General features: G+C 46.9%; 1 long non-coding RNA gene across 1 annotated transcript; it reads right to left on the bottom strand.

Annotated features, from left to right (window-relative positions):
* Positions 1–3,690: 3,690 nt before the first annotated feature.
* LOC109370748 lies at positions 3,691–13,396 on the bottom strand. The gene is made up of 5 exons (XR_002121140.2): positions 12,489–13,396; positions 8,345–8,423; positions 8,138–8,265; positions 7,556–7,734; positions 3,691–6,353 (listed from the first exon to the last, which is right to left on the bottom strand). It is a non-coding gene; the product is annotated as an uncharacterized LOC109370748 (long non-coding RNA).
* Positions 13,397–13,615: the final 219 nt, after the last annotated feature.

The raw sequence follows: 13,615 nt of genomic DNA, 5'->3' as shown, positions 1-13,615 counted from the left end.
ATTATTTTCCCTTCATTTTTTGTCTTGCTAAAGTGCCTTTATCTCAGCCCTCAGGTTTTATCTTTGTCCCCAGTCCACTGGAGTTGATCACTCTGTGGTGCTGGGCTCCCCCTGGGATAAACCACGGCAAATTGTCATAGGAATGTTCCCAGACGTGAGGCTCGACAGAATGCTGAATAGTCAGAAAGTTGTGGGAGGCTTTGCTGTGTATCCAAAACACTCTTATTTGGCATTCACTGCAAACACAACTTACTTATTATATAAGGTTGCTGAAAGAGCACCTTCAAAACGAATCCATTGGTCACCTGGGCAGAGGTAATGGGGCACCAGAGAAGCTGTTCAATATCACTTAAACCTAATTTGCCAGCCTACCAATATCATCATTTATCTTTTATTACTTTGGGGTCTGGCATGGGCTTCGTGCCGTTCAGCTCAGTGGTACCTGCAGGCACATGCTAATGCAGGATGAAATTCAGCTTGTTTTGTAACGATTCAGTGAATTCAAGCTGCTTTCACTGGACTCTGAGTATCCAATGTAAGTAAGGATGGTGCCTGCCTCCTTCAGCAGCTCACCTCGTTCATCTCACAGGAGGTCTGAGGCTCAGCCCCGGTGGTGTTATTCACAGGCAGATGGGCCAGGACAGAGCACAGAGGGAGCAGAAGCAGCACCGAGGGATGCAGGACCCTACCCACAAACCGAACACCAGCCCCTAACAGATGTCAGGCTGGTTACACACGCCAACTCTGGGCTAAAATGTGTGTGAGAGTGCAGATGGACTTCAGCACATAACAGGCAAACATGAGAACAGGCAGCTCACAAAGGGAACCTGCACGCAGACAGAGTAAAAAATATCAAACCTGCCTTCTGCTCTCTCAATATTGCCAGCTTTTGTTGCCTATCAATTCCATTTTCCTGCAAGCTTTTGCTTTCTGTTTTGGCTCATTACTGCGCAACCCATGGGAAGAATGAAAAAGGCTGTTTTGTTCTCTTCCAAACAGCTAATTCAGGTTCACCTATGAAAAGATGCCTACAAAATGCTTGCTAACAGCAGGGCAGGTTGTGCCGCGACAATCACTGCCACCCAAACAGGATTGATCCACCTACCTTATGCTCCCAAGGGAGATTCAGGTTGGATATTATGTCAAGATTCATTTCAGAAAGAGCAGTGATGCAGTGGCATAGCTGCCCATGGAGGTGGTGCAGTCACCATCCCTGGAGGTGTTCAGGAACTGTGGAATACGGCACTTAGGGATGAGGTTCAGTGATATGGTGGGGATGGGTTGATGGTTGGACCAGATGATCTTAGTGGTCTTTTCCAACCTTAATGATTCCATGATTCTGTGATCTCTACCATATCTGCCTAGTTCACTGTCCTTGGCTAAAGATACTGAGTTAGGGGAGATATGCGGAAAGTTTGCACAGCCCTCGATCCATAAGGAACCAATAGAGGCTACAGTAATACCAACAGTGCATAAATCATTCATAACAATCAATAGCTATATTCCTCCGATGCTTTATTTCCAATGAATAATTCCACCAGTTTGAGTTGTCAGCCATGGCAGCAGGCTGAAAAGCTGAGAGGCTCTGAAAACTTCCCAAAGTATGGCCTCCTGCTGCTGTTCTACCTATGGAGGCTTTTGATGGGCTTTCAGAAGCAGGTGAGGAAATAGGAAATCCACAGGCAGTGTGACTCCGGAGCAGCACTGACAGCCTGCAATGGAGTCAGGAATTGATAAATAATGTAGAAAATGAGTTGGCAAGGATAAAGAGATCTCCTCTAAATTCAAGCGAATGAGACAGACAAAGAATAGAGAGGGATAGACACCAGGGGAGCCGTACAGCCGGGATACGTGTCTCCTGAGGTATACATGCGTCTCCTGAGGTATACAAGAGCCTCCTGAGATACACATGCCACTTTCTACAGTTTCAGAAAGTTGACAGTGGGAATTGAGATTGTTGGAGGTTTTTTTTGTATGTGTGTGTTTTTCCCCTCCAAAATGCTATTGGCTGACACTGTGAGAAAACTCCTTCAAATGTAGTTCCTTTGCACACAGAAGCAAAGCCATGGAGATGTCTGATGACCCTATGGGAGCAATCCTGCCTAGGATCTCTCCTCATCTCCTCCTCTCCTCATCTCCTCATGTCCTCATCTGACCTTGCATGCCTGCAGACAGTACCTTGCTCTTGTGCCATTTTTGCCCATCCTGAAGTTAAGCTGCATCCAAACCTGCATAACTCACCCACCTGCTGCAGCCAGAAAGAGGTACTGTATTTGGGCTATGAAAACCAGCAGCCTGCAATGCAGCCTCCTCTGGGAGCCCTGGGTTTGGAAGTACAAGAAGTTGTACAGCAAACCCGATCAGAACAAACCTCTACTCTCAGATTGCATTAGGTTTTGATCTTGCCTCTACGCAAATGCTTCTGTAATACCAATTAAGCCCTGCAGCTCCTCCAAACTGTGAGTAAAGCAGCACGTGTATATTCTTCTACCAAGAGAGGCATCTACAGCTTAAATAGTGCAGGTGAGGTGACACGGTGCATTTGTGGCAAATACTAGTCAGCATTTCCTGCTGCTGGTGCCCTGCAGCTGTTTGTGGTTTGTCCAAGTGGTATGCTCCTCCCCATCACATCACCATTTGTTTCTAAGCCACCCATGCACATTCAGACTCACCTCATTTTGTAGATGTGCTCTTTTCAACTCTTTGAAAGGGTAGATAACAGCAGGACAAGGGGAAATGGTTTTAATTTGAAGGAGGGAAGATTTAGGTTGATATCAGTGGGAAGTTCTTTACTATGACAGTGGTGAGGTGCTGGAACAGCTGCCCAGAGAGGCTGTGGATGCCCCGTCCATCCCTGGAGGTGTTCAAGGCCAGGTTGGATGGGGCCCTGGGCAGCCTGGGCTGGTATTAGATGGGGAGGTTGGTGGCCCTGTCTGTGGCCGGGGGGGTTGGAGCTTCATGATCCTTGAGGTCCCTTCCAATCCGGGTCATTTTGTGACTCTGTGATTTTTTTGCTGGGAGGGAAATTTGTTTTCTTTTTTCCTGGAAAATCAGTGCTGTCCCAAAGCGATCCGCTTCTGGAAATGGGTGATAGCATGGAAGCTTTTTTTTTTGACTGGCACAAGTCCTTCCCAGTGCTCCTGCTGCTGGCCACAACCTTATTAGAAAAATTGCTACGGATTTGGCAACCGCACTTCATCTCAAAGCCTCTTGTTTGTCTGCCTCTGCCTGCCAGCGTGGTGACGCTCCATCCCTTCTATGAGCCCTTGTCACCTCCTATCGACTAAGTGCCACCACGCTGCAGCTGCCGCAGACAGTGCTGACAGCCATCCTTCACCCACAGATGGACCGCAGGAGCCGCGCAGTCACGGCACCTCTTTTGCAACACTGAGGAAATTCCTGCAATGATTTCAGCTTGTAGTGCTCGCATGAGAAATTTTTTGTTCATTCACAGAGCAAGCACTGTCCTGCTCTCATCTACATGCAGGCAAATTCAGTCTGCTGCCTTCTCACCACACCGGCACAGCCCCACACGTTAATACTGACGCCTCCACTGTATGCCCTCCTATACTTATTGGTGTGCACTATGGGGAAACCCACGCAGCCATTCCTTAGCAGTTCCCCCTCTTGTAGTCGTGCTTAGGTCTAAAAGCAGCGAGATGAATTGCAGTCCAGAAAAGGCTGGGAGTATTTTCCTTGTTGACTGCAAAAGGAGCCTAAGTGCTGAATGCGGGTGCCCAAAGCTTGGTGAGCTTTCTGCTATTCCACATGCACGTCTACAGTCAGTGCTGTGTGGGAACACCCAGCCTGTGCTCCGTTGCCAACAGCAGTGTGTTAGCACTGACCACCCTAACTAGCATATGATGCATTTCAAAGAGCAGGTTGATTTCCAGCCCCACTAACAAGGTTGCACAGCACCCAGGGACTGAGCGAGGTGCTCCCATTCAACAAACCCAACAAAGAAGCTTCAGTCCATGGTCACATTGTGATGCAAAAGCTACTGTGCCCCACCAAGAGCCCCTGCCTTCCCCGCACCCTTTTTAACCACTAAACCACATTTTCTATACAACTGCATCGATGCAATAGCCTCTTTCAGGCTTCTGCCATTCATCCATCACCCATTAACGCCGTATTCTGATTTCTGAGGTACATTTAATCTGCTCTGACAGCCATAATTTTCATGTTACCCCTTTATTGAGGCAATTAAACCAGCTTCCAATCCATTCTTTTAGGCTCTAAATTTATGTTTTTAGCACCAGTTTTTCAGTGGCCCCGGTTCCTTCACAGTTGCTGGGTTTAATTCATGTTTATGTTCAGCTCACGTGGCACCCTCAACACATGGTTTATTTCTGTCAACCACAACTCCCTGCAGAATTCAGATTGCAGCCCACTCTGCATCCCCACCACAAGAAATACGAGTGTATGACCAAAACGGGGCTGATTTCATCAAACTTCAACAGCTTGCTTATGTTCCATAGCATTTTACATAAGGATTTAAAAAAAAAATAATTCTATCTATCGTGATTGTAGTTATTCTCATTACAATGCATGTAAATTCATAATTCAGTGGGTGTGAGAAATAGACAGGGGGAGAGAAAAATCCTAATGAAAAACTCAACGGAGCGTGCAACACTTCTGCCTTGCATTTTTAAGAAGTTGTCCATCTTCATGGTCTTCAGAACCACTTATATTTTATTGCAGAGTAGGTCAGTGAATGCTTTTTCTTGCATGATTTAGATAATAACAATAACAATAAAAGATAATGGGAAAGCTCGTGCCTTTTGTGCTGGATCGGATGAAAGCAACAGAGCTTGGATCTCAGCAGCAAAAGGCAGCCCCACGTGGCTGCAGTCCTTCCCATAGCAGACCTGGGAGGGCAGGGCATGGCACAGACCAGCCTAAACGCTGAGCTGTATGGGGCAGCTCCAGAAAAACTGCTCCCCCAGTTCCTGCTCACAGATGCTGAAGCTCAGGTAGGAGTCACTGGGCAGGAGAGCTGCAGCTGCAGTTCCAGCCCCAGTCATCCGTCAGGCTTCTATTAGCACTGTTATCACCACATTTGTCAGTGGATAATGTTTTGCACAATCAGGGGGTGATGGATTTGGCTTCACTTGAAAGGAAGGGTCAGGCTTCATGAGGATTAGATCAGAGCAGCTTGTGAGAGTCCCAGGGGTGCTGCCTGGTCGTGACAAAGTCCCAGCCCAGCAGTTCTTTTCTTTTCTGTAAGGCAGTGACCAAATCCCCCAGGGAACAGCTTTGAAGCCACTTTCAATCCTGTCTCTGAAGGCTGTTTATAAAATAATATATGACTATTTGACATTTACGCCGTGCTACCACAAAAGCAGTATGTGATAATTCCCACAAGCCATCAGAAGCTGCCCGAGTGGACCAGTAAATGCACAGCACCCCACTTTCCAACCACTCTCAGCTCCTGGCATGAGACACAAAACCCCAGAAACAAAGGAAAAAATGTTCAAACCTTGCTTCTGCTGTGTGTCAGAGCACATTTCCTGGTAGGATCCAGCATCACTGAGCCTGCTGAGAGCAGGAGAGATGCTCCTCCCTTGGTCTGTCTGCAGAGATCTGTACTTAGGGGGGGCCTGCAGGTGCTCAGTGCTCCTCATTCTGCATGGCTGCTCCCAGAATACTTTTCAGGTGAAGCAGAGAGTGCTGAGGGCCTTTGTGTTCCTATTTCATAGCAGAGCTCAGCTCTGTGGGTCTGTTTTGTCTGTTTGCTGATGTACAGCTCTGCTATTACATGTGCTGTAATGGGTCTTCTACAGAAAGGCAGATCTACTGAAAAAGGTGTTCTTGCGGTTTTATGATCATTTTTGGCACAATAAAATCATGAAGAAAGTCACAAGTCTCACCCAGACTAGCTCCATCAAGTTCTAATTTTTAGACCCAGAGGAAACATGAAATCTTGCTTACAAAATGGACTTGAATGAAACCAAGCCTGCATAACGCAGAACACATTTAATCTGTCTTCTCCTTTGATTTGATTTGCAGGGCTCTGCTGGCACTTTCCCTTAGGTTTCTTTCACTCTGCTTCCTTGGATGGCTCAATATTTTGTCCAGGGAAGCTGTGGGCACCCCATCTTGGGCAGTGCTTAGGGCCACGCTGGATGGAGCCCTGGGCAGCCTGCTCTCATGGAGATGTCCCTGCCCATGGCAGGGGGTTGTTTTCAACGATCTTTAAAGGTCCCTTCCCACCCAAACCATACTGTGATTCCACGATGGCTTGGCAGATTTATGGTCCAAACTTACTCCCTGGGTTTGGATTGTATTTAGCCTTCTCTGCTCCAAATTTCAGTTCCCAACTGCTGGAGGCATTACCAGCCAGGGAGACTTTTCTATGGAGAAAAAAAAAAAAAGAATTCAAGAAAGGATGGATTTCAATTAATCTTTTAATTAATCTCAGCCCTTCAGATCTTCTACCTTCAGTAACAGGTCTCTGTCTCAAGGCAGTGATGTGGGGGCTGGGTGCCCTACTGCTGCAACATGTGCTGATCCCAGAGCTGGTGGCAGAGGCAGGAGGGGTGTGAGGCCATCAGCACAGCAGTTTGCTTTCCCATTCCCTGCTGGCGAGCCAGGCTTCCTCCCCTTGAGAGCTTGAGAGAGTTCAAGCAAAGCTGCTCTGACAACATGGGCACTGCTGCCATGCCTGTCCCTGCCCAGGGGGAGGGCTGCATGCTCAGGCCAGCAAAGCAGCTTGGATGTGCTGCCAGTGCCTGTGCCAGAGCCTACAAATGTGGCTGGCTCCCATGGTGTGTTCAGGACAGGCTGCTTCTGAGCACGCCCTGCCCCAACAGAGCCAAACAGGCCCCAGCCTTGTGCACAGCATCCCTCGTCCTCATGTGGATTTGGCTTCATGTGCGCAGCCAGGTGTGCACAGAGCCATGGCATCCCTTTGGTGCAGGGCTTGGGGGAGCACAACAGGCTGGGTTGCACCCACTGGGTGCTGTGGGGTCTCATCCCATCCTCCTATGACAACCAAGCCAGGCCTTTGAGTTATTTCCCACAATTACAAGAATGCTCCTCTAGTTATCAGGCTAACATTGATGCTGTCTTTTTAAATTGGACCAGTGATATTTAGCAGCTTATTACTCAGTTCCATGAGCTTCTACATTAGTATTGTCATCTTGTCATCAATTAGCTTTTAATTAACGTGAATTTAATCTTTTTCTCTCCTAACGGGAAAAGGGGATGAGTGGAGTAATCAGCAGGTAGATGCAAAGCAGCCCCAACCACAATTTCATAGAGCAAACTGAGCTACCACGCACTGGTGGCACTTTCTAACACACACTGTAACCATTATGAAAAAGATGATCTATATTAATTTCTAGTGCCCTCTCCACAGTTTTGACCCAGAGCCACTACTCAGAGTCAGGACTCCCACTCCCCCAGCAGAATTTGTGCACTCCACTTGGATGGCTGCATACACAGCTCATGAAGTTTGGGTGTATTTTATGCACAGCACAATCTGAAAAGGGGAAATCTACTCTAATATGAGTAAAACAAGCATGGAGGGAGAATAAGGTAAATATTTTCTCACCTTCTCTCGCAGTGCTGAAAAATGTGTGGGTTTCTTGTTTGTTTGGTTGGTTTACTTGTTTGGTTTGGGCTTCAGTTTGTTGCAGGGTATGCTCACTTTTGCTATGGATTCCCATTTGTACAAAGCTGTCACGGTAGAGAGTTGCACAGAATTTTGGTTCCACTGATGAAGAAAAAGCTCTGGGAAGAAGAAGAGTAAGAACAGGTGATTCTGTACTGTTTGAGTGCCTTGCCTGAAAGTATACAGTGATGGTAGGGCGAAGGATGGATGGTGCAGTGTTGCAACCATCCTAGAGGATAACTATGGCAGTCCAGAAAGAGGGTTTAAACCCATTAAAAGGGATATTCTGGACACAGGGCCATTTGCTTCCTTCTAGTTAAGCAGTCTTCACTTGGAAGTGCTTCTGTCTATAAGCACCACTTCAAACTGAAGGAGAGACAAAACAGGAATTCATGGGGAGAACCCTAAACATTCCTGCACCCTCTTGGCTTAAGTGGGGGCAACCTCAGATAAAAATAATTGGGGGAGACTACATGATTGTAAATATCAGTGTCCTTATTCTGAATGTATTGCCAATTGTACCTCTGCTGGATCAGTCTGATCGCTGGGGTTTCCTTGAGGACTGCTCCACAATTCCTCATCCACTGGGCAATCCTGTCCTCTCCTCTTGCCAAAACAGCATCCTCATCAGACTGTCTTTGATGCAAGTCCTGAAAAGGGGCAGAATTTAAGTCAGAATTAAATACAAATGTTGGGCTTCTCCCCACCTCTTTTTGCCTCTTAAATTACCTTTCAGCTCAGTCCCAAACTGAGTAATTCAAAGCCAAAGCGAAATGAAAATCATGGTCCATGAAGTGCTAAAGGTTACCTAAGAGCAGGAAAAAAAAAAAGTAGGGGAAGATTTATCCTTCCTTCATCCCTAAATCCACCTGAGTTGAGAAGAGCAATAAATCAACAGGTCTGTTGATAGTTTCTCTTCCAGCTCAAGCTTATCATCCCATTTTATCCATCTCATCATCTTGTGGACCTACAGACTGGCGATAAATAGGCAGCTCCAAAAAGACTTGAGATGACATTAAAGAGAAGAATGTCTCCCTTCTCCCTGCTTGTTTATGCACACTGACTCCACTCCAGAGTCATCTTTACACCTGTACATCTCTTGCCACCTGTCTAAAGTAAAATAAAAGCCAAATAAATCCTGGCAGGCTGAGGTGAGGGCAGGTTCAGCAGTCCTGAGCGATGACACCAGACATTGACTCAAGGGAGATGACCTGAGGACATGCCCAGAGATATTTCCATCAGTGACTCCCCTAGGAGACATCACCCTGCTGTACCCATCCTCTGCTTTTCCCTCAGGACATGCTTTTGGGGAACAGGAGAGATGATGATAGAAGACATCCTCTTCTCTTTGGCTTCTTGTTTTCCTCCTCTAGGTTCTAATTTTGTCATATTCCCTCTCGGAGTTGTTTATGGAGGCAGGAAGAGTTGCAGAAGATGAGACAAATGCTCACCCAGCCCTGCACACTGCCTGAGGAATCACTTACAGCCTCACCCCCCTTTTAGCTCAGGGACTTTTTGGACACTGACATGGCCTGTGAATTCTCAGGCACCATCACATCCCCTGGGTTCTTGGCTCTGCAGAGAAAAATTCATCCCTCTCCCAGCCAAAGCCCTATAGAAACAATCAGTCCTCAGGCTGGCCCCACTTGTGGCCATTCATCCCTGTTAGCAACTGCTGTCAGCAAAATTAAAAGCAAGGTGCTTCTCCTGGAGATTATAATGTGTTTGGAGCCGTGACCTTATGTTATGGTTAGCCACACTTGCAGGCCTGTAACTCTTCCTGAGTTACTTCTGTTGTCTCTGTGACTGTCATTTCTATTTGTCCCTCAGGCTCTAATGAACATCTCTGCCAGAGCACGGCCAGCTGCAAACTGCCATGATGGCTGTGTGATGGGGAAGGGAGAGGAGCAAGGAGAGGCTGATTGGGCTGAGGCTGCATGGGAAATACAAAGCGGTATTAAAACTGAAGTCTGCAAAATCTCATCTCAACACTCACATTGCCGCATGCTATTGAGGGTAAAAAACAACTCTAAACCTGTCACTTGGAAATCTACTAATAAATAAATATTCATAGATTGAATTATCTTTTTTTTTTTTTTTCCTCAGGATTTTCCTACAACGAGCCTGACTTGGAAGGCATTCCTGCAGGCACTGAGCCGAGGAGTTATAGGAGGCGGTTCTCAGTAAATGAGTTTGATGCAGTAAGCACGTTTCAAATGTAAAGCACCAGGTTCTCACATTTCTCTCCCTCCCTGTCCTGCTGGGTTGAAGTAACTCACAGATTTTTTGTTTCTGACGTAGTGTTGCCATAAGAAGTCCCATTGCCTGCTCTGCTACAAGAAGTGCAAACTTTTATCTCCCCGCTGCAAGAGAGCAGTAAATCAGAGCAAGCAGACAGCTTTGTCTTGCAGCCTGTTATCCATGGGCGAGAGGATGCCTCCCCCGAGATCCCATTAGGTGTGCTGTCTCCACCACTAAACTTTCAACAAGCACATTGGTGGAGACCTGCATGTCAAAGAGAGCCCGCCAGCTAATGATGCCAGGAGCTCGCTGCCGCTGCTCCTTCCCTCCTGCCCCCGCCTCTCCTTCCTTTCTTGCTCACACTTTATTCTCAAGTTTATTAAAAGGAAGCTGCGTTTAGTGAAGTTTCATCACTTAGAGCTTGCGGAACAACTTCTGTTAGACTGATGCTGTGCATGATACTGCACGCCTCCTCTGCATGGGCAGGCATTGGGAACTCTGTGCAGCGGCCATAAATCCTGCTTTCTCGCTGCTGACATGCACATAAAAAGAAAGCAAAGCAGAGTGACAGGGATGCAGCAAATCCTCCTAATGCCTAATGAGCTGCTCCCCTCCCAGGTACAGCTCAGCCATCACTCACAGGCACAGATGGTAGACACAACCCCTGCGAGCTCTTCACCCCCTCCCCAGAGTTATGAGCATGTCTCCAAGACTGAGCCCATCCGTGGGGAATGCAGTGGGGTGTGTGAGGGAGCTGCAAATTGAAAAAAGCAACGACATCATCTTTGCAGGAAGGGATACTTTTGCCCCTGACAATCTATCTCTAGGACACTACTGCCCAGGGCCCCCCCATGCAGCACTGCTGAGGAGTCAGGCTTCAGCAGCCAGCCCTGGCTTTACTGAGTTGGCTGTCAGCCCAGACTCCATGGCCCCTTCCTCTCTCCTATAAGATTTGCAAATTGCCCCATGAACCTGAGCAGAGCTGTGCTTGGCCCTATAGGGTCCATTCATCCATTCTCAGCCACAGCTTTTCCATGCAGAAGGAATGGAGACCTGTCATCAAAGATGGGTACAGGATCAGCAGCACAGTGAAGGCAGCAGATGCCATTTGATGACTATTGTGTGAGCATGCGATGAAGATTCTGGAAATGCGTTCACTCTCCAGGAGGCGAGTTCCCCTTGGGAAAACACAAAACAGGGCACCTCAAAAAACAGTGTACTCATGGCCAAGGCACTATCCATTTCCATCCATGCGTCTGGCTTTCCACTTGTGTCACATATCAAGGGTAGAACAGTGGATTTCATTCTGAGAGCTCATAGCTCAATAGGGCAGAGGCAGCCCTAGATGAGAAAAGCAGGGAAGATGGCATTATGGACCCAAGAAACTAAAAATATAGGAGCCCTCCCCAAGGTCAAAGCAAAGGTACCAGGAGCAGACGTGAGAGGAGAAGCAAGGGAGAAAAAGCTTACAGTGCATTTCCTACTGCTGTTTCCTAAAAGATGTGAGAAATTTTAGTCTCAAGGAGCCTATGGGAAAGAAGTTCTCAGCTCTCTCTCTGCTTCTACAAATAGTTTTCTAAAAATACCAGAACCTAGCAATTATCACAAGAATTATTTTATATTTATTGTCATTCAAATGCTGATGTAGACAAAAGGCATTTACAAGACGTCAGCCAAACCCTGGACCACTTCTTCCCTCTTTCTGTGCTCTGGATAAGTAGATCAAATGGAAATCTCTATCCCATGCTGTATAACTTGATTAGGCTCAGCAGGTGCAAAACAAACTCCAGCGCACACTTGCTCAAAATTTTACTCTCTGCTGATGAATCCAACCTGACATAACTTGAAAACTCATAGAATAGTTTTGGTCCTGCACGCACAGCACTGTTGCAAGCTAGCAAAATAATACATTAACTTTCCTTGTGGGTTTTTAAAAGTAAGTGCTATCCACAGAGCCAGCATTATGGTAGGGACAAGCCTTGCAGCGAGGAGCTCCGGTCTTAAATCCCAAACTGAGGTTGTGCCCCTTTGCACAGCACAGTAATGTGGAATGGCCCTCCGAGCACTCATTAAAGTAAAGCCTGGTGGATAACAGAGAGAACGAGGCAATAAATCCCCGCTGGAACCTGTGGAGCCCATTGAAGAGGAAAGAGTGAGTCAGAAAATGATGCTCCCTCCTGACAACATTTCCCGAGGTTGAGAGCCAGCTCAGAGGTGTTGCTGCCTGCGTGCCCCTTTGCAGAGTGCAAACAGGAGGAAAGCAAAGCCCCAAACATGAGCTGACTTCTCTTTGCTGAGATTTATTGCATGCAGGGAGTGGAAATGAGGATGAACCAAGGGGTGCTGAAAAGAGAGATGGATGTAAATAAGGCTGTTCTCAGCCTGGCTGAGCTGTCACAGCCCAAAGGGGAGGGAAAAAAAAGTTGTTTTCACATCCTCCCTGTAAACCCCAACTGGCTTCATCGGAAGGCTCACACCTGGCAGCATTTTCCACCCACTTTCCCATCAATTTGCACTGAGGCGAGCGGAACACGACAGAGACGCACCGGGCTGCTCCCTGAGAAGTGAAACAGCTTGAGAACCATTTTTCTCAAGTTTAACATAGCAGGCACATTATTTTCACCCAACTTACTGTGACTTCACGGGACAATCAGTCATCACCACTGCTGCAGGGTCCTGGGGCACCTGGCCAGCAGCAGAGGGACTGAGCAGCAGAAGGTTGTGTTGTTGAAGAGCACGGTACAAGCAGTGCCTTGCAGCAGATATAGTGGCCTGTTGCTAGATATTAGCATGAGGAAACAAGACTTTGTAAGGTGCAAATTGGGAAAGTGCTCTCTGACTTTTCTGCAGCCTGAAATATCCCAAATATACACAAGGAAGAGCAGGAAGATCTAGAAAAGGGACTGAAACGCAGGAGATGAGTAGGTATGAGATCCCTCTCTGATGTAGTGGCTTATTTGAAATGAATTACTTATCCTAAATCACCTGTTTACACCTACAGCTGCTCTCCAATGGAATCAACACTCCAAGCCCTTAAGAAAGCCCTTCCCCACACCTGGGGCTCATGACATTCATACATCTTCCTGATGAGTTGTATCAAGAGTCGCTTTCCTCAAACCCAGCCAGCTCAAAAGCACATTGATGGTAGGACACAAACCTGTCCCACCAAAGCATGAATGTAAACCCCACATGTCCCAGCATGAAAGTCCAGTCCCTGGCGCCCTGTGGACTCACCTGGGCTGGTTGGTTTCTTCACAGTAATGGGGATGAAGCCAGTTCTCCTCTAGTGCTGTTTTACATGAAAAGACACAGGTGTGAGGAACCCTTATTCCGTTTAGAGGTGTCTGTAAGCGCCATATTTCTAAAATTCATAAATGGGATCCAGAGAGAGGTTTGGCTCTGCTGTGAGGTGTGGCTCACAATTGTCTCTACGAGATCAAGGAACAAACAAAACAAAACAAAAAAGCAATTTAATCTGCTTTCTATCTTGTGTTTTGCTGACAGCTCCATAGGGGACCTCAGGAGCAGAGTAGCAGAGATATTGCAGGTACAGCTGTGAGCGTAATGGATTTTTTAGTTCGTTTGGAAAATAAACCGGAGCTGATCTGTGTTGACCTGAAAATTTTTTTGCACTATAATGATAAAAAGGAGTGAAAATTCACCTTCAATCAACAGCAACATCCCATTTGACCCAAAATGAAAGCTTTCATTTTGTTTTTGCGGCACTCAACCATTTCTTAATTCACATTAAATTCAAAA

This window comes from Meleagris gallopavo, chromosome 22 (assembly GCF_000146605.3).
Source record: "Meleagris gallopavo isolate NT-WF06-2002-E0010 breed Aviagen turkey brand Nicholas breeding stock chromosome 22, Turkey_5.1, whole genome shotgun sequence".
Classification (NCBI taxonomy): domain Eukaryota; kingdom Metazoa; phylum Chordata; class Aves; order Galliformes; family Phasianidae; genus Meleagris; species Meleagris gallopavo.
This window is presented reverse-complemented; position numbering and strand designations above follow the sequence as displayed.